Source organism: Augochlora pura, chromosome 8 (assembly GCF_028453695.1).
Source record: "Augochlora pura isolate Apur16 chromosome 8, APUR_v2.2.1, whole genome shotgun sequence".
NCBI classification, from domain to species: Eukaryota; Metazoa; Arthropoda; class Insecta; order Hymenoptera; family Halictidae; genus Augochlora; species Augochlora pura.
In genome coordinates, this window is record NC_135779.1 from 12040154 (window position 1) to 12063006 (window position 22853).

General features: G+C 44.0%; 1 protein-coding gene across 2 annotated transcripts in view; it reads left to right on the top strand.

Moving 5' to 3' along the window:
* The window catches only part of N (neurogenic locus Notch protein), a 386036-nt gene that overhangs the window by 220985 nt on the left and 142198 nt on the right, over positions 1–22853 (top strand). The window lies entirely within an intron of this gene.

Sequence of the window (22853 nt, forward strand, 5' to 3'; positions counted from 1 at the left end):
GCTGTCGTTCGCCACACGAAACGAATCTAAAGAGAACTCGCCGGACGCAGGGGCGGACGCGAGGAGGGCGAGGAGAAGGTAGAAGCACGAAGCGGAGGGTCCCACCCACTAGTGGCCCTCCGCTTCGAGTTCAGGACTCGTGACCACCTCGGGCTGATATGTCGAACCGAAACCCTTCGTTTCTTCTTGGCTCTTGTCCCTCTCACTCGGCCTCCACCGCTCGCTCTCTCTCTCCACCACCGATCATCCACGGGAACCGTGGTCCCCTCGTGCGCTCCTTCCTCCTCCCGCTCTCGCGGACTCGCCATCCTGTGTGGCTCTCACGAATACTCTTCCCATGATTTACTCTCGCGTCTCGAAAGAGAGAACTATCTTTTTGCCTCGCTCTCTTACCTCTCCACCCTTCTATCTCGCCGATGGAATCTTTCGCGGTTTCGAATAGGAAACGGTCTAGTCCACCTAGCCGGAGACCGACTGCCGCGATGCTTTTCGGCGATATCAATTGAATAATTGCCTGTACGATTCGGACAGACCTGCTTCGGGAATCGAATACTGCGGTTCGTCTACGGTACTCGAACGGTTCGACACTTTCGATACGTCTAACAAATTGTTCTCACTACTTTATGGTTCACTGAATCGTACGTCCTATGCGTTTAAGATCGAAGCGAGTTGATCGAATCAAAATCAAAATTAATTGTTCTCACCTTGCACATCGATAATGAAGAGATCAAAATTCAATCAAATGCGCGTTCCTTTCTTTACAATGTTTCTTACAATTACGAATAGGAATGAACAAGTAATGGTTTCAGAGGCAGATAATAGTATTTAAGGGTTGGAAGAAGAAACGTGGAAGCCATTTCAAAGAATTATAAAGAATTCTGAACAAAGCGTTTCTAGACTTTTTGTTATGCAACATTTTAGTCTTACTTTTACTGCTGAAGCATCTATGGAAAAATACGGGACACGCCCCTGTATATTACACGTTGCTCGAGCACGTCTTATGATTTTCAGTATAAAGCACCTCTAGAAGAATGCGAAGGCAAGCGCCGCGTGAAAATCAATGCCTCAGTCTCCTTAATTGATTAATTGATATTGTTTCTCGCCTTTTAGAATCGCGTGGCCACGGAACGGCGCCGACGAGTTCATCGAAGGTCTCCCGTTTAATCAATTATTTTCACCCGCGCCCATGTAAATGTCTTCGGCAATTTATTAATTATCGCTCGCGTCAGTCATCGCTTCAATTACCACCGATCCGTCTTTGGCGCTGATTATACCGGACCGAAGGTAATTTGTCGTACTGTCATCGGACGGATCCGTCGGGCGCGGCAAAAAAGATGGACGATCGTAGCTTTCGGCGTTCTTTATCTCGCGGTGCGACCACTTACAACAATTAACCGGGCAGAAGACCGTGTGTCGGTGTGTAGACGCGTCTTGGGAACCGGCGAGTTGGCCCTCAAAAAACCTGACAGTCGTCAATTATCTCGCGATCGTTTAGTAGAGCCTGCCCTTGTACGCTTTCTCTTCTTTCGACTTCTTCCGATTCTTCTTTCGTCGAGTCACCGTGCAATTTCTATCGATCTTCGAACAAAAGGAAGGAAATCCGTACAGTACCAGGGATTCGAATCGAATCGTACGTTCGATTTTCTCGAGTTACTGCGAGAAACTGCGAGTTACTTGGAAATTCCAAACTGCTCAATTGCTCGTGCTATATTGCACAAAGCATGTTGCAATAATAATGATAATATTTATCGATATATGTTAACAGGGAAATCCCTTTTTGTTACAAAATGTTTAAGATTTGCAAATAATACGAAGAAAGAAGAAAAGAAACAAAAGACATTCGTACTAAAAATTCTTCTTTTATCAAGGGCTCGCTCCTGTTAATTCCTAAACGAATAAACATATAAATTAAAGATTTGTTCAATTTGAAAATTTTCAAAACAAAAATTCGAAAATTTACGAGAAACTTTAATCCTATCAGAGTATTCGAGTCGTTCTGGTTTACCAAGTATTGTAGTTTTCCAAAGGATTCACCGATTTCGAGCAAACCCACCGAGTTGGTCTCGTAAAATTCGCGTACACGAACACCTCGATCGAGGACCGGAATATCCGCATTCTAATTAGCCCTTAAAGCGAAGAAATCCGCAAAAAATGTCCATCCGTGAGAGTCGCGAGTATTTTACGAACTTTGACGGCGATTGGTTATCAGCTGATCAAATTAGTGCCCCGAAAAGGCCGAAGAGCAGAGCCTCCTCTGCATTCTAATTAGCGCTAAATTCGTTGGATCGAGGCATTGCGCGGCTACTATCGAATCGGCGCGGGTCGGTGTTCTCTTTTTCGTGGCGACGAGAGTCGGTCGCCCGCGGACGGCGCAATTAAGAGGTTAAGGTTATCTGCCTACGTGCAATATTTACGGTACCGGCGCGATGCCAGCTCCGGGCTAATAGACGAGGAAACGTTCTTCTCACTTTCTGGCGTCCTTTGTTTTTCCCTTTTCTGCCTTCGGTCCGGTGTGTTCCCTCGGTACAACCCACACGCGAGGAGATAAAGTGGAGGATGATCGACGCAGTAAATAAGGTATAGAATACGCATATGTAAATCACGAAGGGCGCACCCACGCCCCCTTACTCAGCGGCCGTCTTCTGTCTTCGTCCTCTCCCTTCTCTTTCTCTCCTCTCTCTCTCTCTCTCTCACTATTTTTCTTTCTTTGTCCCTGTCTCTTTCGCTCAGTCTTCTCTCGCCACCCCGTGTACCGTATCTGGTTTCGTCCTCTTCCCTCTGCCCCGTCCATTCTCCATAAACCTCTCTCGAAGAGGAGAGACGGTTGATGAACGAAGAGGAGGAAAAAGGCGGCTGATCGAAGGAAGAAGAAAGAAGGTGCGTGCACGAAGGTGGCTCGGTTCTCGGTCCCGCGGCACACAATACCCTCCACTACGCGTTCGTGTGCGCCGAGTGCACTTCAACTTCTTTGCAGGCTCCTCAACAGCGAGATAAAGCAGCCGCGATACCTCCGACCTCTCTCTCTCTCCCTCCCTCCCTCCCTCTTTCTTTCTCTCCTCTTTTCTGCCCGTTCACCTCCACCCTCGTCACTTCAATCTTTTCCACCGACGTTCGCAGTTTTTCTTGGCCCTTTTGGCCCCCGTCCGCGACTCGGATAGGTTCGTCAACGGACGGAAGAATTTTCGTAAGAATGTTAATTGCATCGTTCGACCATCGCCCTCCTGGTTAGAGAATAGCGACGCGAACCGCGGGCTTTCTGCTGAATAATTCGTAGCTATCGTTTGATCGCGGACGCGTGCCACCGGTTGTCTCTGCCAGGAAACTGCTGCGTAAGTGATAAACGCGGCTGGGTAATTGCATGCAAATACGGCTCGTAATTAGTGGGCCGGCCGCGTCTTGCTCTTTGGATTTTATCGGCCGCGTTGGACCCTTCAGAACGATCCCGGTCAACGTTCGCCTCAGCTTTTATGAATGAAAATTACGAATAGTGGATGGCGCGCGCTGGATCTGCGCTCTCATTCGGCAAAGATCGCGAAGAATCGCGTGCGATGTAATGGGAGCAATTAATTTGTGCTTCGCATTATTTTCGCGGTGTTTACGGTGACTTAACGCAGCTTGCAGAAGTTAAACGAGGTGCAAAATTGTGAAGTTGTTAAACGAACGATATTGTTACATTATCTACGATTACTCCAATCGCTTTGCATATAACTTACGCTCATTACAATTAATTTTTATTTCGTGCCGAGATCCGCAGTTTACCTATAAATGTTGAAACGTTGTCTTACAAGTATCTGTACTTTCACCGTCCGCAAAGATAACTCTAAAATAATAAATAAACAATAGAATTGTTCGTACTTCGTTGCCATCAGAGATTTGAATGTGTTCGTGTAAATGAAAAGAACGATAATCGGAAACGTTTTATACAGTTTGACATTTCATCTCTTCAACCGCGTGCTACTTCAAATGGCATTTAACCCCTTGCACAACGATGTCTTGCGCAACCACGTTGATTAGCACTTCGTCTTTTATAATTTCGCAAATAGAATTAGACAGTGATTGTTTCTTGTATGTCTCTATTTATTTTCATTAATGAATTGTGATAGAATAATTTGTTTCAGTTGTAGCGGAATCAGATCTTGTACGTCCTTAGAAGGATTAGATTTCGTTGCGATTTAGAAGAATCAAATTTTGTTTCGATTTAAAAGAATTAGGTTTTGTTAAATATTTTTAGAAAAACTAGATTTTGTTAAATATTTAGAAGAATCAGATTTTGTCAAGTATTTAGAAAAACTAGATTTTCTCAGATATTTAGAAAAACTAGATACAGTTTCGATGTAGAACAAACGAGTAACATTTACAGCGACCGGGTTGTTTATAAAATAAACGAACGATAGTCACAATGCAAGGGATAAAAATCTTGTACTTCAAAGTGTTACTAACCTTGACTCATGATTTTGTAACTACAAATGTAGAAAAGGGAAGGTCCGGTAAGTGGGCATTAATGGCGGCTCGTAAAGTACCCTTGGCCACGGCGTTCACGCAGGTCGTATTCTTACGTAAGGCAGCGTCGACGATGCCCCATAACTTAGTTCGACGCCCTAAGACCAGGAGGTCTGTCCGGCTCGATCCGACGAATAGAAATCCGTGTCGTCGCGGCGAATGCCATCGGGATCGAGCCGAAACGCGCTGGCCCCGACAGAAGTCAAAACACGAGTCAACTCCGTTTAATCATGCGGCTTAATCTGCCGTCGTAGAGCGGGTTTGGCCGACCACCGCTCGACCGATCCCATAAAGAACTCGATCGTCGTAATTAATTTCACGGTTAACCGCTCGCCGCTTGATGCTCGGCCATAAAGGTGGCCGCGGAAATTTATGCTCCCTTCAGGGAAATCCCATGAAAAATTCGTGACGGTGGGCGTGCTGGGCTCTCGCGGCTGCTTCACGGAGCGTCATATAAACGACCGGCCTCCGATTTTCGACGGACGAACCGCGGTGGGGTATTTGTCCCGAACAAGCCGAAAAAATATTTAACTCTTAATATCGAGTACTTGTATCCAATATTCTGATCGAGTATTCTTAGTTTGTTATATATTGAAATACAATTAGAAAATGAACAATTGAACAATTCTTGTAATAAATAATTATATATCATTCGGATCCTTCCTCTTCTAAAAATGGTTTTAATCATTATTTACTCATTCTCTTATATTCGTAATTAATGGAGTTTATAATCAAGAAGCTGAATATACTAAGTCATTTAAATTAGTAGTTATACATTCTAGCATTTTACTATTTATATACTTACTATTGCATTTGCTATAAACTATGTAAATTTTACGCTATTATAAATAAAATTTCGATCACAGATAAGGATTATTCGTAACCAACATATAATTCCGGTTATTTGTAGTGATTACTATTTGTAAGCAAAATCTATTTGCGCCGTTCGTAATGGTTATTGGTAACGAAAGTAATATTAAACAAAACTTAGTGGTTATACTTCAATTTTTTCTCGTCTTAATTGTAACAGGTATGGGCTTCGATCGTTCGGATAACCGTTATTCAGATAGTGGACGTCTCGCATAAGCGACGTTTATACAATCGTCGTTCCGCCGTGACTATTAGTGAACAAGATTTTTATTACGACGACAGTTCGAAAAAATCAGATTTTTCCGGTTTTCGGGGCGAAAGAGCCCACTGTGCGACCCCGTCGCGTACGGATCCCCGCAACGTGGGCCAGCCGAGGGTCCCGAGCATGCGACCGGTGCGACAGAGAGGAAAGGCGAAAGAAAGGAGAATCTGGAGAAAGAACGAGAAAGGGAGGAGTGCTGGCCAAATCGTAAATAAGAAGGCGATTGTCCTTTTAAGCGGCATGGGGCCCCGTACCGGACCGGGTGGGGGCAGCCCTTCGAGAAGGGGGCCCCCGCTGATTGTCCTTAAAGAATGGTAGCCGCATGACGGCCCCATTGTTCGAGTGCCGGTACCTGTATTCCCGTAACATGTGCACGCGCGTGTGTGTGTGTGCGCGCGCGCGCGCGCCGGCGCAAGCGCGCGCTCTCCCCCGGACACGAACACGAACACGCACGCTCGTCCGTGAGGATCCCCTTTCTGGTTCCTTCGCGAGGGATAAGGAGAGTTCAGCTGTGTATCTGCGTATCGTCCCATTTTTGCTTCTCTTTCTCCACGTCTTCCGATCGGCCGTCCTTTTTCCTTCGCCTCGCTCCCTCGCTCCCTCGCTCGCTCCTTCCCCTCCAGGCCTCCTCGCTTTTTCTCGTGATCCCTTCAAAGCTGCACAGAGCTAGGCACAACAAGACGATTGGCACGCGAAACAACCTGTTGATTGTCTTATACCTGTTGCGCCCGAGGTTCTTCGACCGTCCACTCGCATTGTGCACGCTCGCTAAACTTTCCCGCGGAGGATTGGTTTTTCATGGTTTTCAACCTGGTCGATTGTTCTGGCATTGCGTTCATCTATGAATGAGTTTATTGAGCACCTTGTGGGAATCGGAATAAGCGCCACGGAGTATTTCGTTTGGTATCGATTATGTCGATATTAAATCGAATGCGATAGCTTTTTACGAATTAGCATACGCCATAGATGCATTAAGATTCCCTGTCCGGTCCCGTTTAATCTCGATGAATATTTCGAAGCTTTTTTTATCATACCGGCGAAGCACTCTTTTTAATTTATGCATTTATGCAATGTGCAGATTTTTAAAGTGCGAGAACACTTGTACATTAACGAGACCCAGTGTTGTTTTTCTTTTCTTTTTACGATAAGATAATCTGCAAGATCTGCGATAAGCGTTTTTCCCATAGATGGCAATACAGAAAATGATTTATTGGCCCATCTAATAATAGTACTTACGATAATGTTAGACAGTTTTACGAAGCCGAACGTTAATTCATAAAAGAGGAGTATACGGTAGAAGTCTACCAAAAGTAGAGGCGATCTTCTTTTATCTTTTACGAATGCGTTATTACCATAGAATGATAAATTATTCTGAACACATGATACATCGAAATGGCAGGACTAAATTTTTCCAAAGTGTTGACAAATTGACGTAACGAACAATATAAAATAGAATCAATATTACTTCTATCGAATTAGAAAGTCGACTACCATAAAGTATAATCCTTCTTGGTAGTCTCTTAAAAACCATGTTACGGATGCACGTAATCAGCCGGTAAACTAATCCGATTTTTGACTAACGCGAAAAGTAATTCCGACTGATTAATTTCATAGCTTTAAAGGCAGCGTGCTCCGATCAAGCGCGTAATAATCGCCAATTAAATCGCAGGCATTACCGAGGAGCCCGGATCGACGCATTAAGGTGTTATTTATCTGAAACAGTAACCAATCGTTATCCGCCTCCGGTTCGACGACTTTGATTTGACGCGAGTTAGAGCCACCTGTTGAATACCGCGCACCTGTTGCTTCTCTCCGGGCACCCGCGTCTCTCATCCCCCGGCAATTCGGTCGCTTTTCTCGGCGTCGTCGATCTAATTGCAGCCCTGTGCTGATCCCGCGTGTAATTTAGCAGTTTGTGCGGCTCGGCGCGTTCTTTTTTCTCGCGTAGCAGCACACCGGCGGAGCCACCGTTTCCGAAGATGGCGTGTTACAGAGTAACCCCTCGATCGATCAGCTACTTGTTGATTGTTTTGTGGATGCCTGTTGCACAAAGGGTCCGTGCTTCTTCCGTTACACGCACGTACACCGCGAGGAGGGAGTCGAACAAGAAGAACAAGAAGCTCCCTCTCGAGATTGAAGGAATATAAAAATCGTCTCTCTCTGCCGGCCATTATTTCGAGCAGGGGCCCGCAAGCGCGTCGCGTCGCGTCGCGTCGCGTCGCTTGCCTTACCCCCGAAAAATAAACGACCGTGTTTGCACTCGAAATCCATAATGCCTACGAGAGCGGTTAATGAGACGTTAGAGGGTCTCTCGCGGAGGCACTCGTCGTCCACCGGGTTTATTTATAGAAGACTCGCCTCCGAGCCATCGGAACGGCGCGCGGCGGCGCGGTCGCTCGAGAGGATCTCTCGTCATCTGCGATTCGTCTCCGGGGCCTGTTATGATACACCCGGGCTGCACGAGGCCGAGGCTTTTCACTCGGATCCACCGAAAAGACATCCCCCGACGGTATTCCGTGCCGGAGCGTCGTTCCATTCCCAACCCAAGGATATCCTCAAATTAGACACTTCGGGAGCGTTCGGTGTATACATTATTCATGATCCCTCAACGGGCCTCGCATAAATTCTGCGCCGAGAGTTTTCGAAGACTCCCGTGAGAGTGGAGGTGGAGGTGGAGGCGAGCCCGCGCGGTTACCTGTCGCTGGCTGCGCCACCCTGGCTCCTTCCCAGCAGCACGTGGTTCAACAAAATCGTTAAAGGGAGGCGCGATCACGAGGTGACAGCGACCGACTCGCTTGTTCGCGGGTGCAGCCAATTTGCATGCCCCCGCGAGGGAGAACGACGTAGTCTGCGAGTCCTCCTGACAAGCTAATATTATGAGGCGAGGGTTGAGACGGTTCTGAAAATATCTGTTTCGAACGGTTCGAAATTAAAACATTTGTTCGAATTAGAAAACTGTGATTCTTCAGAAGCGATATTGTTTCTATTACGGTTGTCTTTCTCTTCTGTTTCGATTACGGTTCGATTCTGTGTGCAATAACATGTTTTAAATGAAATGTTCGATACATGATATCAAATACAATGATCTAGATCGGAACCCTACTTTAGTTCATTCACACATAATTCCTACTAACAAAGGATATACACCAAGCTTGGTTAGATTTTTTAATTATACCAACAGACACTGCAATTTAAGACATATATGTATATATTTTTACACGTTTGTGCTAGTCAAATAAAGTAATTATTTTTTAATAAATACTTAGTTATAGCGAGTAGAACCGAAGCAAAAGTTACAATCATTTCTGTTCCGAGGGAACCAAAAGAGCGAATTTAGAATTTAAAAACAAAATAATCATGCAAATTCTATTTAATATAAATTTAAGTGAAATGTAAGGATAGCTTATAAATAGCTTACAAACCGTAAGGGTAGCTTCTGAGTAGCTTAAAAGTGGGTGAATCTAAAAACGTAGTACAATTTTTATCGCTTTAAAAACCTCTGTAACCATTCTTCTCGCAACGATGAACACGTAAATGACAAAGTTATTAATTTAGTTCACGTTCTCGAAGTTCTAACCCACTGTGCGACGCGCCTTAGAGGCCACGGAAAAGTGGATCCGGTTTGGTAACGATAGGGTTGCTCGCGGTTTCGTGCCTCGTACCCGAAAACGTCCCTCAATCGCGATCGAGAGGCCGTGAAGGGAGTGCATTAAGGCCCGGGGCGCGCAGCCTCGGCGCCCGGATCTCTCTCTCTCCCTCTCCCTCTCCTTTCCCGGTCTCCTCTACCGATTCTTCGCTCTGACCGTCTCTTCTCATCCCGTTGGACCCGTCATTAACCGGGGACCCTTCTCTTGGTGAAGCCATTACCCATTCAAATTACGCTTATCGGTGGGTCCTCTCTCGAGTACATGCACCTTTTAAGGTCCCAGAAAACGGACGTAGCGCGGCGCGAGGGGGAGGGAGCTGATGGGCTCGACCATGAAAAAACGAGCAGAAAAGGAGAAATGGGGTATTAAGACTCAGCCAGTGTGTACAAATCGCCGCGATGTGCATTATTGCTGTCCACCTTGGACGACTGGGTGCAGATAACACTCCATTTCTGCCGCACGCCTTCGTCCGCAGCATCCCGATTCCTGTCTCTTATGAGTTATTCGACTCTCCCCGGCGCTCTATCTGCGTCGCGTCGCCTCCGAGCAAAGTGCACTCCAGACCCCGATCCCCGATCCCCAATCCCAAACGTCCGGGGCCCCTCTTTCGACGACCGCTCGTTTCTTCCGAAGTGCTTGGCTGCCTGACAAATGGACCCGGGAACTTAGAAAAAGTCATTAGGGCATTTAGCCGCGCGGCATATTTATCTCCATCGCGTAATTCGAACGCGATATACTAGCCGGAATCGCGATTACTCATTTTAATTGTGTGAAAGTTGAGGCTAGGTTCGATCGCTGATGTTCCCGTCGAATTGTTCCTTTTCAGGTTTGTTGACCAAGCGTTCTCAATGATATATGAACGGCTCCGAAGCCAATCAGCGCGTGTTCATTAATCTTGAAATTGAGATGAATAAGCATTGTGCAGATTGGCTGTAAAAATATAATAGTGTCGCTAATGATGCGGAGCACGATTTTTGTTGCAAGATGACATGGAAATCTACTTAACCGGAAGAGAAACGGAAGGAAGACGTCAATGCTTTTTTAGAAAATACAATTCCCTGTGAACAGTTTTATCGAAGTCGTTCCCGAATCGATTCTATTGATTTGTCATCATTTCTGTAATTGCGATGCCTTGAAATCACGACGTGACAAGTATTTTCCAATGAAAAAGGCTTAGGTAGAAATATTTCTATAGTTTGAATCCATTGCTCAAGTCTTTGTTATAATGTGTGTCAAAACCATTGATGTGGTATTATTACTAAATAATTACATCGTTAGCTACCTGGACAACAAAAACTCTAATATCGTATTCTACATTATCATTGTCAACCACTTGTATCGAGACTTAAAAATGAAGCGATAGTCGTAGAACGTTTACAGAAGCAGCACACTGACACGAATCTTGGAAGCTTCGGATCAATGAATCGAAAGCATTGAAACTCGGAAGGCAGAATGTACCGTGAACATTGTTTGCCCCGAGATGGTCGAAGACGAGTAAAAGGGCCCGGCTCAAGGTGAACGCGAAAAGAGCGATAACGATGGTTGTCGGTATTCGCTCTAGCAAGGCTATAATAGATGAAATCCAGGTCTCAGGCGATTCATGGATCGGAACGATGCACACGTTGGATCGGGAATTGTTATGGCATACGGGTTTCTAAGGGCCCTCTAATCATTGCCCCCTTACCGTCTGTTCGGGATTTCTAACAAGCGTGCGATGCATTTTAAGGCCTCGTATTGGTTCGTTAAAGGTCTAACGAGGGGCGAATCGCATTGCAATAATTACTCCATACATGGCCGCGAATGTGCGCAAGCTTGTCCGGCTTGCGAGATGGATAGCGATCGATGTCCATTTGTAAAGTAGTGCTAATCCACTAATAAGCCGCACGCTGTATCGCGATTGTTTTCCACGCTGACTTCATTCCTTTTCTCGGCCGGTCGACCGAGTTCTGTGACATGCGGCGCTCGGTTAATTGATGAAGTTGGGACTACTATTACGTAAATAATGCCACTTCGGATTTTTTTGCACTTGACGAGACGGCACTGTGCTAGGAACGCTTTTCAACGGAACCCTTAAAGGGAAGATCGCAAACGACCGAACCTATTTTTCATTGGAAAAAATTCGATCGGTCGATGGAATACTAAGTTCCTGTTCGCGGTGCTTGATGATTGATCTATATGATCTTTCAGTTCGAGCGCATTCATTTTTAGATATACTGGTAGTTTATATTTGGTTGCGTCGTGAAAGGAGTTTGATACACCTTATTGGCAAACGGTAATGTTCTAAATTTTTGCTTTCGTCGATGATCATAATTTAAATTATAGTGCTATTTATAGGCAGCGGATTTTATGCATTTATGAGAAAATTTACTACAATTTGAAACGTGAATTGAAACGAAATATTGTTATTTAAGGATAGACATTAAACAAACACGTTGCGACAGTAGCCAAATGAAATTATGATTCTCAGCGAACTCGGTTCAATTCCTGAAGTCAAACTTTTTGGAAATAAATATATCGATGAGCCGACTTCGCAGCAATCACTGCGTTGTCAGCCGGCTCTGATTCGCGACAGGTGTATCTACGTTGGACGGTGTCGATGGCCACGTGGTCCGAATAATTATCGCGTTCCGGCAGCAGCGCACTTACGGGGACGGACAAATAATTTTTCCATAGGCACCCCCGTGGCGTGCTCGTGGCCACCCGGTGCCAGCCATGGTTTTTGGTGGGGAGGCACGGGCCGCTGTTAACCTTCCTTCCCGCTACATGGGCCCCGATGGAGGAGCCCAGTGTCTCTCAGCCGTGATCCTTCGGGGCGCGCTTCCGAAATTCGAGGGCAAGGACACCATATGGTGAAACGAGACGCGTCACTTCCGCGTGGAATGTTTTCTTTCTCCCAGGAAACGGCGGCTCCTTGGCTCGAGAAACGATATCCTTCGGCTTTCATCCCGGCTTCCTTTTATTCTTTTTCGTCTTTGGAAATGCCTGGACTTTCTCCTCGGCTCGCAAACTATTCGATGGTCGGTTTGATCTATCGATTTATCGGCGACGCATCGATGTCGTCGCTGCATACCGCCTTTCGTTCGAAGTACTGCTCACGTTCTGACTTTCTTCGAGTAATTAGATTCTTTCCAGGAACGAAATTGTTTCGGGGAATCTATGGACGTATTCCGACGTTTACGTCGCATGAATTTGTTCCGCGAATATCTCTCGTTGTTACAACTCTTAGCGATCTATGCATATTCTACATATTTTGAAGGATAACGTTGTATCCCACGCCTGCGTCATCGCTATTAAAAAACCTGAATATCTTCTACGGTCAGTTAATATCTCGGTTGAATTATTGGTTTGTTTGGATAGCTCGTCTGAAATATTTTATATGAATTTAACGCAACACACTCTATAAGATGTGAAAGGAACGCTTCAACATCCTAGTAGTTTCCAAACGAAATGTATATCAGGTTGCTAGGAAACTATGTTCGAAATCTTCTGTACGAATTAGCTTGTTCCAAAGTTCGTTTCACATTTCATAGTTTCTATTTTATTGAATTACCAGGAAAGGTTTGGATCGAGATTACCGAGCAACCTGATACAAACTAAAATAGAAAAAAATAATCGGTTCAAGAACAGAAGGAGCAATAAGAACGACGCGCAATTGGCATCACAATTATAGTGAACAATCCGAGAATCATCTTCGACAAGGGCATATCGAAAATGAAATCCGCCAGGCCCGATGCCCGATGAAGTCATCTTCCGTCGGTCCAGAATTCTCATCGGCACAGATCTCTTGGAACGGCGAGCAACGCTGGTTTGGTTTCACAAGTCGATCGGCTGTCCCGATAGAGCAGGTGTCTCGGCAATAATTATCGCGCTCCCGGGATCCTTAAAGGCTAACACCTTTTGCGAGAGGCGGCGATCTACGGCCGAGAGAGCTCCGCCGGGACGCAGGATTTTCTCGCGGGACGCCTCTAATGATACCTTTTTTACGCGGCCGGTGAAACGCTGTTGGAGCGTGAAAGCAGGAAGTCGAGCAGGATTTCGCGGAGCCGGCGTCTCGGTAGCCGAACGTTGAGAGCCACTGGGTCCGACACACTCGGCGGCATGAGAATTTTCCCACAGTCCCCACCACATGGCCTGCGGCCGACGCACACCCGCTCTCGCGACGTTGCCACACCTCTCTGCCCGGCTGAGAGGCACTGTGTTGCCTGCTCGAGAACGCCGGAGAGAGCGAGAGAGATAGAGAGAGCAAGAGACCGCGAGGGAGCTCGAGAGACCGTGTCGAAGAGAGAGAGAGAGGGAGGGAGAGATGGAGTCGGAGAAAGAGATCGAGCCGGAAAGAGAGCGAGAGGGACCGACAGAGGCAGAAAGAGAGCGAGACGGCGAAAGGTGGCTTGGGGAGAGAAAGGGAGAGAGATATCTGAGAAAGGAAGGAGTGAATGAGGATCAGAGGGTGGGGGGAGTGGATGGGGGTGGATCAGTGACAGAGGAAAGGAGAAAAGGTGAGGCTGAGAAAGGAGTGCGTGCACGATTGGGAGATTGTAAAGTAAATAGAGAAACAGAGACAGAATTCTGGCACGGAGAAAGGTGAAAGAAAAGAAACGTATGAGGATATTGAGATGGAACTCCTTTGTGCGATTGGAAATGGCAAAGGGATTTTCTTGGGACGCCGTTGCCACGTCACGCTCGAAAAGTCACAATGAACTGAACACACCGGACACGTCTTGTCACCGAGCATACGCCATAATTTGGGGCCGGGTACTGATATTTTCACTCTAATTAAGTCAACAACTAAATGAACATATGACGATACTTGCGATGGTTTCGTAATACTCACCCTCCCTTAGGCGTTTTTGTCAATCGCGCGTCGTTCAATCTGTATTTCGTAAGATTGGAGCGTACTATAACGCTTCACATGCTTCTCCACTGAATATTAAACAATTTGTTGTTTTTTAACAAGTATACTTGTAGTAATATTTCTTCGTGACGAGTACGATAAATTCTCTCCAATTAAAACGCTAAATGGAAAGAAAAATGTACGATTTGGTAATATATGAACTTTGATATTCATTATTAAATTAAGTATTTTATGAAACTGTTGTATTTAAAGAAAATGTTTTTAAAGAGATCGTACGAGCTGGCTGGTTAGTACTTGGCATATTGAATAAAGATATGTTGGAAGTGTTGAATGTTTAATGTAATAACTATATCCAAAAACGACTAGTAATTTTGCAATATGAAATAAAAATTACGAAACCAGTCACTTGACTTGGTAGGTTCAGTGTTAAAAAAATTGGTGAAAGAAGGAACTTTGATTCGAAAGAAACGACGCAAACCACTGTTCAAAGCAAGACTTATAATTAACTGCAGATGCACTTGTAAATTCATACTTTTATTCTCCGATTTCGAGAAACTGTAACTAAATGCAAGTTTCACTTTAACAGCCGTAGACATGAATAAAATTTCTCTATTATGTGGAAGGTTTATAACCATGAACGTACCATTATTCATAATATTTAAATATTGAATAAGATATTTGCAAAAAACATGATAGACATCTCACTCCATTTTTCTAAAAATTAATCTTACACTGAATTAATCGAATTTCAAGAGCTCGGCCAAATCTGATCAAAGAATACTATCGCCCACGTATAACTGACGCGACAATGACCATAGTGGAGATAAAAACTCCGACAAACTCGATCGAACGCCCACAGTGTTCGACAAGGAACGAAAAGGTCGCCGACGATTTTCCTAGGAAACAGAGGGGTTAAGTTACAGATCGGAAGGACACTTCCTAGCCGTGTCGGAAACAGAAGGATATCCTCGTGGTAAAGAAGCCACGGCGGTGCAGCGTGTGTCAAAGGGTTTCCACCTTTTTTTCATCGTGAGAACGCCCGTTCCGTTTTCGTTTTTCCTCGCGCTGGTTCGCGGAACAGGTCGAAGAAATCCTTGGATTCCGCTAAAACGATCGGCGCAGGTTGCTACTTGTCGAGTCACCGGGCACGAGAGAGAGAGAGAGAGAGAGAGAGAGAGAGAGAGAGAGCCAGGCCGACTTTAGATCGTCTTTTTTCTCTCGTTCGAGTCTGGTCAGAAGCTCTCGATTCCGAAGGTGAATGAAATCATTCCAAGTACCCCGAACCACCGACTAATTGCTAGCGCTTTACAGGATTCCCGAAATTCCAGTTCGAGTTGTCCGACCTTGCTCCGCAGACGCGCGGCGTCCCCTGCCTCTACGAAACGGATCCTCGTTTCCCATCATTACACGGGCCGTCTCGAAACAACGAGAAACGACCGCTTTTTGTTCGCTCGGTGTTCATTAGGCAAAAATTACGGAATCGTGAATGTAATTGACCGTGTCTAGTTGAATTATAGGGTAGCGGAGTCGGTTACTGTGCCTTCGGTTCCTTCTCTGTCATAATTAACTTTATATTCATCGAATAAAGTGTACCAAATTTTTCTATACTTTTCGTCCGTTTATTGTTTAATAGAAATATTTGATACGCTTCAAGTCTGAAAAGAAATCGAGAACACAGCGTTTAATCATCCGGAATTGAACCAAGAGAGAAAAATATAGAAAAAAGGATAGATAGATAAATGAATGGATAGATGTAGAGAAAGAGAGAGAGAGAGGAAAGAGAATAAGAGAACGAAGGCGGGAACTCCCCGACCGACATCCTATCGCGCCCGAACCGCCGAAAAAGAGCTGTCGAAGAAAAGGAACAGAATAGGCAGAATTTACACCGGTGTTCCGCTCGTTACGGCCCTGCATCTGTAACGAAGTAACGGATACGTATCCTTCGTCGAATAGGGCCCCGGCTCCGCACGCGCACATTCTCTCCGGGCCGCACCGATTCGCACGCACACGACGGCTCCCGATCGTTTCGATCTGGGGTGAGGCTCATGAACAATTGCAATTATGGGCCTTCGCTCGAGTTGATTTATAAGTGGAGTCATTCCCTCCTCGCCCGTCGCACCCACACGGTCGACCAGCAGCTCGCGTAATCTCCCGGCGAGTTTGCTCCTTTCGTTTCGGCGATTGCGTACCTTCGCGACTCGTCTGCCCTTCTGCTACGCGCACGGTGTATCATTACGCGCTGTTCATATTTTACGGGTTTACCGGTATCACAATACTACCGTGATCAGGGGAGAGCTGACAGCTCGACCGCGGATCTCTCGCCGAAATAAAAGTTGTCTTCGTTAATTGGAAGATATAGGAACTACGTGGACGTTTATTTGTTTTCTTAATAATTCCAGGGAGTCGAGAGCTATGGAATAATACTTTCAAACTGTTTGCATCATTGTGCTACTTTACATTTGATCCATTTTTCTTACGGATGCATAAAGTTCGCAGTACAGTGATAGCAAATGTAGATTTCGTTGAAAATATTTGATAATTTGCAGAAATTACAATAAAGAAATTTCGCAGAAATATTTCAGTCAGTTTTTAATACAATTTGACTTAAATTACTATGTCTTATTTGGTATTTAACGCTAGATTTAATTTTCGTTTATTGAAATTAGTAGGAATATATACTTGGCACAATGTTTTCGATATAATTTTAATCATTTCGAATAAATTCATCACGATTCTTAGATTCTTTATAAAGGAATAAAATCCGCGTTCTAGTAAATATTCTCATTTTATGAAACAACATACGTTAGTCCCCTATTAAGGAACAAATTTTATTAGGCAAATATAGACATGAAACGACATTCAAATCAGATTATATTCATATCATTCGATTTAGATGGAATTCATTCTCATCTCGCGTTGGTCCGCAGAATCGCCCCCAAAATATCTGTTGCAGCTGATGCGTATTGGTTGAGCACCCCGCATAAATTCTAGCGCGATGATCACAGCTCGCCTAGGGGTACTAACTGAATTCCGGGAAGAGTAGAATCGTCCCTTAGGGAAATAAGTCCTTGTTAATAGGGGGGACGGGGATCCTGCTTAAACACATACAACGCCACGAAGGGTGGCGATGAGCATTTACATGTATTCTTGCCTACTGAGATTTCCTGGACGATGATGACGGGCACTTTCGGGCTTGGGATTATACAAGATGAATTTTTTTTATTCACGTTCCATCCAATTCACATTTGTTTTTCAAGTCGTAATACGCAGCATAATAATACAGATGGCCTGCACATCATCTTGACAAATTGTTTGAAAGTTTCGTAACGGATATACATTTTATTTATAAAATGCATTTTATACGAACGAGTTGCATTTATACGAATATTATATTTATATATTACAGATCGATTTAACATAAAGAAATGATTTTAACAATGGAGTTGAACGAAAGAAACGATGGTCGTGTTAAAGAATGCATCCTATGCGGAATTGTATGTTGTTATATAGCATCGCACGAATCCGAACAAATTAATCACTGAAAAAGAGAAAGTAAGAATTCTGTTCGATAAGAAATATCTTGAAAAGGGAACAACGAACGAGCATTTGACAATTTCAAGTAGCTGTTACTTCGAATAAAAATGATTTCATTCTATGAAGCTACTATTTTATAAAAACTCTTCGATAAGAAATATCTTCAGAGGGAGACAACTGTCGAACAATTACTTCGCAACTTTCGAGTAAACAAAACAGAAAAATCAGGGTCTCGTATCCATTTTATCGTCGCTCTACAGGCGAGAGCGCAAATAAACGAGGATTCCAGAAAAGAGTGTTACACAATGGTAGAATTGTGTAATTTCGAGGGAACAATGGAAAGTCGGTTACATTTTTGTGGGACGGAGGGGGGAGGCGGCGGCGCGTTTTTAAGCGCGTTCCTTTTACGACCGCGACGAGAAAGGGAGAAACAAGGGACGCGACGGGGGCGCAGAAAAGAACGCGAATATGAGCGCGCGACGAATCGTCCGGCAAATACGTGGATTTTTCAGGGGAGTCGGGAACGAGTCCCGCTATTGTCCTCCGTCGATATTAACGGCAATCGATTCGCCCCGGATCCGTGGCGGCGATCGTCACTCCCCGTCTCCTGGTTTCTTGTTCCTCGTCGCTACCGCTGAACATGAATAGCCGCAGTTTTTCGTCTGCCATCAGGAATTTCCTTTCTTGCGAGATTGCCGGGGGAGAAAATGAAGCGCCAGTCGATATTACGTTGATTATCTAACGTTTTTTGCCCAGCCATTTTACAGGCCTTTGTACAGCCATTTTTATCATGCTGTCCCGTGTCTGTACCATCGTTCCCGCGTGTTCCGAATGTTTCGAGCGTTTCTCCTTTTATGGAAATCGACGTTTGCGGGAACCGTAAAACAGCGTTTGGTGTCGATCGTTTTGAAGTTTTTCTCGATGAAAACGATTAAGAGCTTTTATCGTCGAACAGTGAATGATTGAGTTAATCGATCGGTAACATTAAGCCAGTCGCTGATTGAAAGGGAAGAAAGTCAAGAATTGTTAATTTTTTAATGAAACTGGAAAGATGTTTCGATGTAGTTCCATTAAGAATCATCTTTATCGTGTTTCTTACTTTACCATATTTTTCATACCGCATGTGGAAGAGAAGAGAATACATCACGAGTAACAATTGAAAGAAATTTGATCATTAATTGCGGTTAAGAGAAATGCTCAATTTGATAATTGCGATTTATGGTTGACATGGATGTAATCGTTAAATGCCATTACTAAAGAGAATAATTTAATTAGAAGCACTACATGCATAGAAAATGTAATCTAATTTCGGATTTATTAATATTTGTGAGGTATAAAATTTAAGTGGTTTTTAATTAAATAAATATTTTTAATTAAATAAAAAAATTTTATTAGGAATGGTAAGAACGGGGAGACTGTATTTTGTTTCGCCTTTATCATGGAAAATCCTGCAGCTGTTCAAACAAGTTCTCTTTCTCAATTGGTCATAAATATGTAAACTCGCGCGAGACGCTCGCTGTACAAATTGGAATTGGTTTTAAGTAAGCTTACTTCGTAACATAATTCCGGGACAAGGAGTGTAGACAATTTTATCCGCGCGGATGCTCCTTAAAATGGCGATATTTGTAGCTGCTCATTGAATTTCGTGGGTTCCCGAGCCGACGTCGAATCATGTGAGAACGTGGAAAATAATCGAGCATTTTATGAACCCTGTAAAGAATTGATTCAACGGTGTCGGACAAAACTGGTGAAAGCCGCCGATGCGTACACGAATCGTGTTCCGAAACGCGTACACGCAAAAGTGTAGGGTCCGGCGTAAAAGTCGCGCGGCCTGGAAAGTACTATAATCTGGTTTTTACGACCGAAAAGTCGCACGGTAGCGTGTAAACTTGCGAGCCGCTGGGTCCCCTGTAATCCGGTAACTCAAGACAGGAAACCTCGTCGAAATTCCAGTTTCGAATCTCTACCGAAATTCGGAGTCGAAGCCCCACGGAATCGTCGCCATCTGTTGCGCCGCGAAATCGGCGCGTCCCGGTCGCAATTTCCAGAAGAATTATTCAGAAGCGCAAAAAAAGATCGTGTACATCGCTGATACGACGCCTCGACACCTTATAATTTCGAATTCTGTGGCCTCGACTCCTGTTATAATCATGTAAAGCCATGTTCGGCAATGTAATTCGCGATGGCTTCGCAATTACGTAAAGTTACAATCTCTTGACCAACGGGTTTAACGACAAATTGGCTACACTGTTGATTAAATCTTTCTACAATTTCTCTTGGTAGAAAAATGATATAACAAACTAATGAAATATTGAATTAAGTAAATAATGGATTGATAACACATTGAACCGATGAAACGGTAGATCGATAAAGTATCGAACCGATTGTATAATAGATCGATGAAATAAAATAGACTGGTTGAAGAATCGCTGAGATAAAGTTCATAATTTGATAGCGTTTTAGGGTATAAACGAGGGATCGAATCGATTAGATTTTTTTATTCTTCCATCGCGAATCGACGATCGTGATCGCCCGAGTTTCGTGGTATATTTCCATTAGAACACGCCAGTTAAAATTCGACTACGAAATTGTTTCTTAGAACCGGCTAGAAAGCCAGCCCGCGTTCCATTCTCTGGCAAGATAATGCCGCACGCGGAGCGGTCGCTTTACTTTTGCATCACTTTAATATTAATGTTACTGTCCCCCCTTTGTGCGGCTCGGTATAATAACGTCGTGGCCGATGTTGTACATATGTACACCGCAGCTCGTAATTATTCGGACGACTTTAAACGTTCCAAAGAATGCCACGCTCGTGAAATAAAAGCATTGTCAAGTTTATACGTTCCATTGCGGCGCAACAATTATTTGCTATTCTGTTACTGAAATTCTGTTTGTCGAATCAGAATTCTTTTCGAAATCTGCTTCATTGTTTTCGAAAAAGGTTAAACCAGTTTTGTTAATATCGTTTCACATGCTTTATTCTGCGCTTGTTAACGCATTCTTCTTTTCTTTCCATAAAAAATTTCGTCTTTTAACACCTTATAATTTGCTTAGATTTAAAAATAAATATTTACGCTGATCTATTATATCAGCCTAATTTTATTAGAATATAATATTTCTGTAAAATATAAGGATTGATTTAATTAAGTAAAATACAATAATTTTACGAAATTTCGAACGTGACAGTGAAAGTGTTATTTAAAAAGCGTTACTGAAAAATTCCAAACAGTTTAGAGTTACATAAAAGTTCCTATCGAATCTTGTGCATCGTTTAAAAACATTCGGCAAGCCGCGCGGACATAGAGGCCTGCAGTTTAATTACGAATGATTTATAAACCGGCGCGTCGTGCACGTCGGATGAAAGGATAGTTTTTTGCTGGTCGCGGAACGAAATTCTAGCTCACGTCAGCGACGTGTGTTCTGTACGGTTCGCAAACGAGCCCGGGGGATACATAGGAAGTTTAGATAACCGCTCTATCGAGCATAAATTATGCGCGCCATTAGAGTTGGTAACTATGGTTCATGGGCGAGTATGCATCGCTGGACGGCAACTGATACCGATAGATAAAGGCGGAAGGAAAGTGGACGGGGAGGGTTGAAATCGCGAAACATTACCCGGATTTCCGTGTTCGGTTTTGCTTGGGCATATCGAACGCTATGCAGGACGTGCAACATAAGTATGGACATGAGCGGGACGCGAAAAAACTGTTTGCGCGGATCTTCATCGTGATACGCTATTGAAAATCTGATGCGGTACACAGGTAACGCGATGATAGGTCTTTATGTCGGTGTTCGAAAATGTTTCGGAACTTTTTTGAAAACCGCATCGGAATAATCATAATTTATATATGTTGCTATTGGACGATGGTTTTCACATTACAAGCTCTAATAAGAACAGATACAGAAGAATTCTTTAAATTAGAAATTTTTGTCTGACTCAAATCAATAACACTTGGTTTAACTGTTCAAAAAGAGTTTCGAAACATTGTTGCCAGAGCTAAATATTTAATGAATAATTTTGCCCCAACTTTTCTGTACTATTGTCGCTTATGTTATTGGTTGATCGCGAACTACAACTTGTATTTCTTTATCTTTGTAACAAATGATTTTGACCAGTAAACACTAAATAAATAATAATAATAAGGTTTGCATATGTTATATTTCGGGTTTCTAAATACATAGATGGCTTAAAAAGAAGCCAAAATTGCTTTCGCAACAATCCAACCCTATTTCACATAAGATTTTTGTAAATTGTCAGCCGATACGAATCTCAAGCAAATTCCGGGCGCTAAATAAGAAAAGAATTCGACAGTCGTTGTACACGTATTCCGCGTTGCAGTGTCCATCGTAAGAAGGTCTTCGAAGTCTTCGAAACGTCTTCGCAGTCGATACTCTTCTGCTCCAGGTTTTTGCCCTTTCTCCGAAGTCTGTTTCCCGACCATATCGAACGCAACTCCGAAGTCATATTATTCGCTCGACTTGCAAATAACCCGGCGTCATGCTACGTCGATCTTTCCGATCGCATAGCCGGGTTCTTCTCTATGCAGTCGTCTTTTTGCAAAGCTGCACAGGATGCAACGGCAGTTTTCGTTTTAATTAAAGGGTATCTCGTTCTTGCATCACCGGCGGAAATTTTTCTTGAATATCCACCGGGCTGAACAGTTACGATTCTGTTCCGCTGGACACGGTGTTCGTTAAATTGCCCATTTGTTTGCTTACCGTTTGTCGAACGTAACGCGATCGTCGCCGGCAGAAGTCGATCGGCACTCGGAGCCATCGATTTCACGGCTATCGTGCTCTATCGCTTTATCTTCGCTCGTTTTTCTTCCGACTGTCTTCCATATCTCGCCTTTTACTCTCTCTCTCTCTCTCTTTCTTTCTCTCTCTTCCCGCCCGGGCATAAATTCAACGAACAATAAACCCCCATCTATCTGTAGATACACTTTAATATAACAATCCGCTTTTTTCCTGCCTCGAGAAGAACATACAAACCGTACACGGAGAATTGTGCCGGGGTAATGAGTTCTCTTTACGACCGTAACGATCATCAATATAATCGAAATGGTAGGGGGATCGCGGGATCGCCTTCGTGTTTCTGCCTTCGCGATTCTTTGTTTGTCTTTCCGTTCTTCCCTTTTGATAGGAGATCACATCTAAATCACGCTGGGCGCAGGCCGCTCGTAAAGCG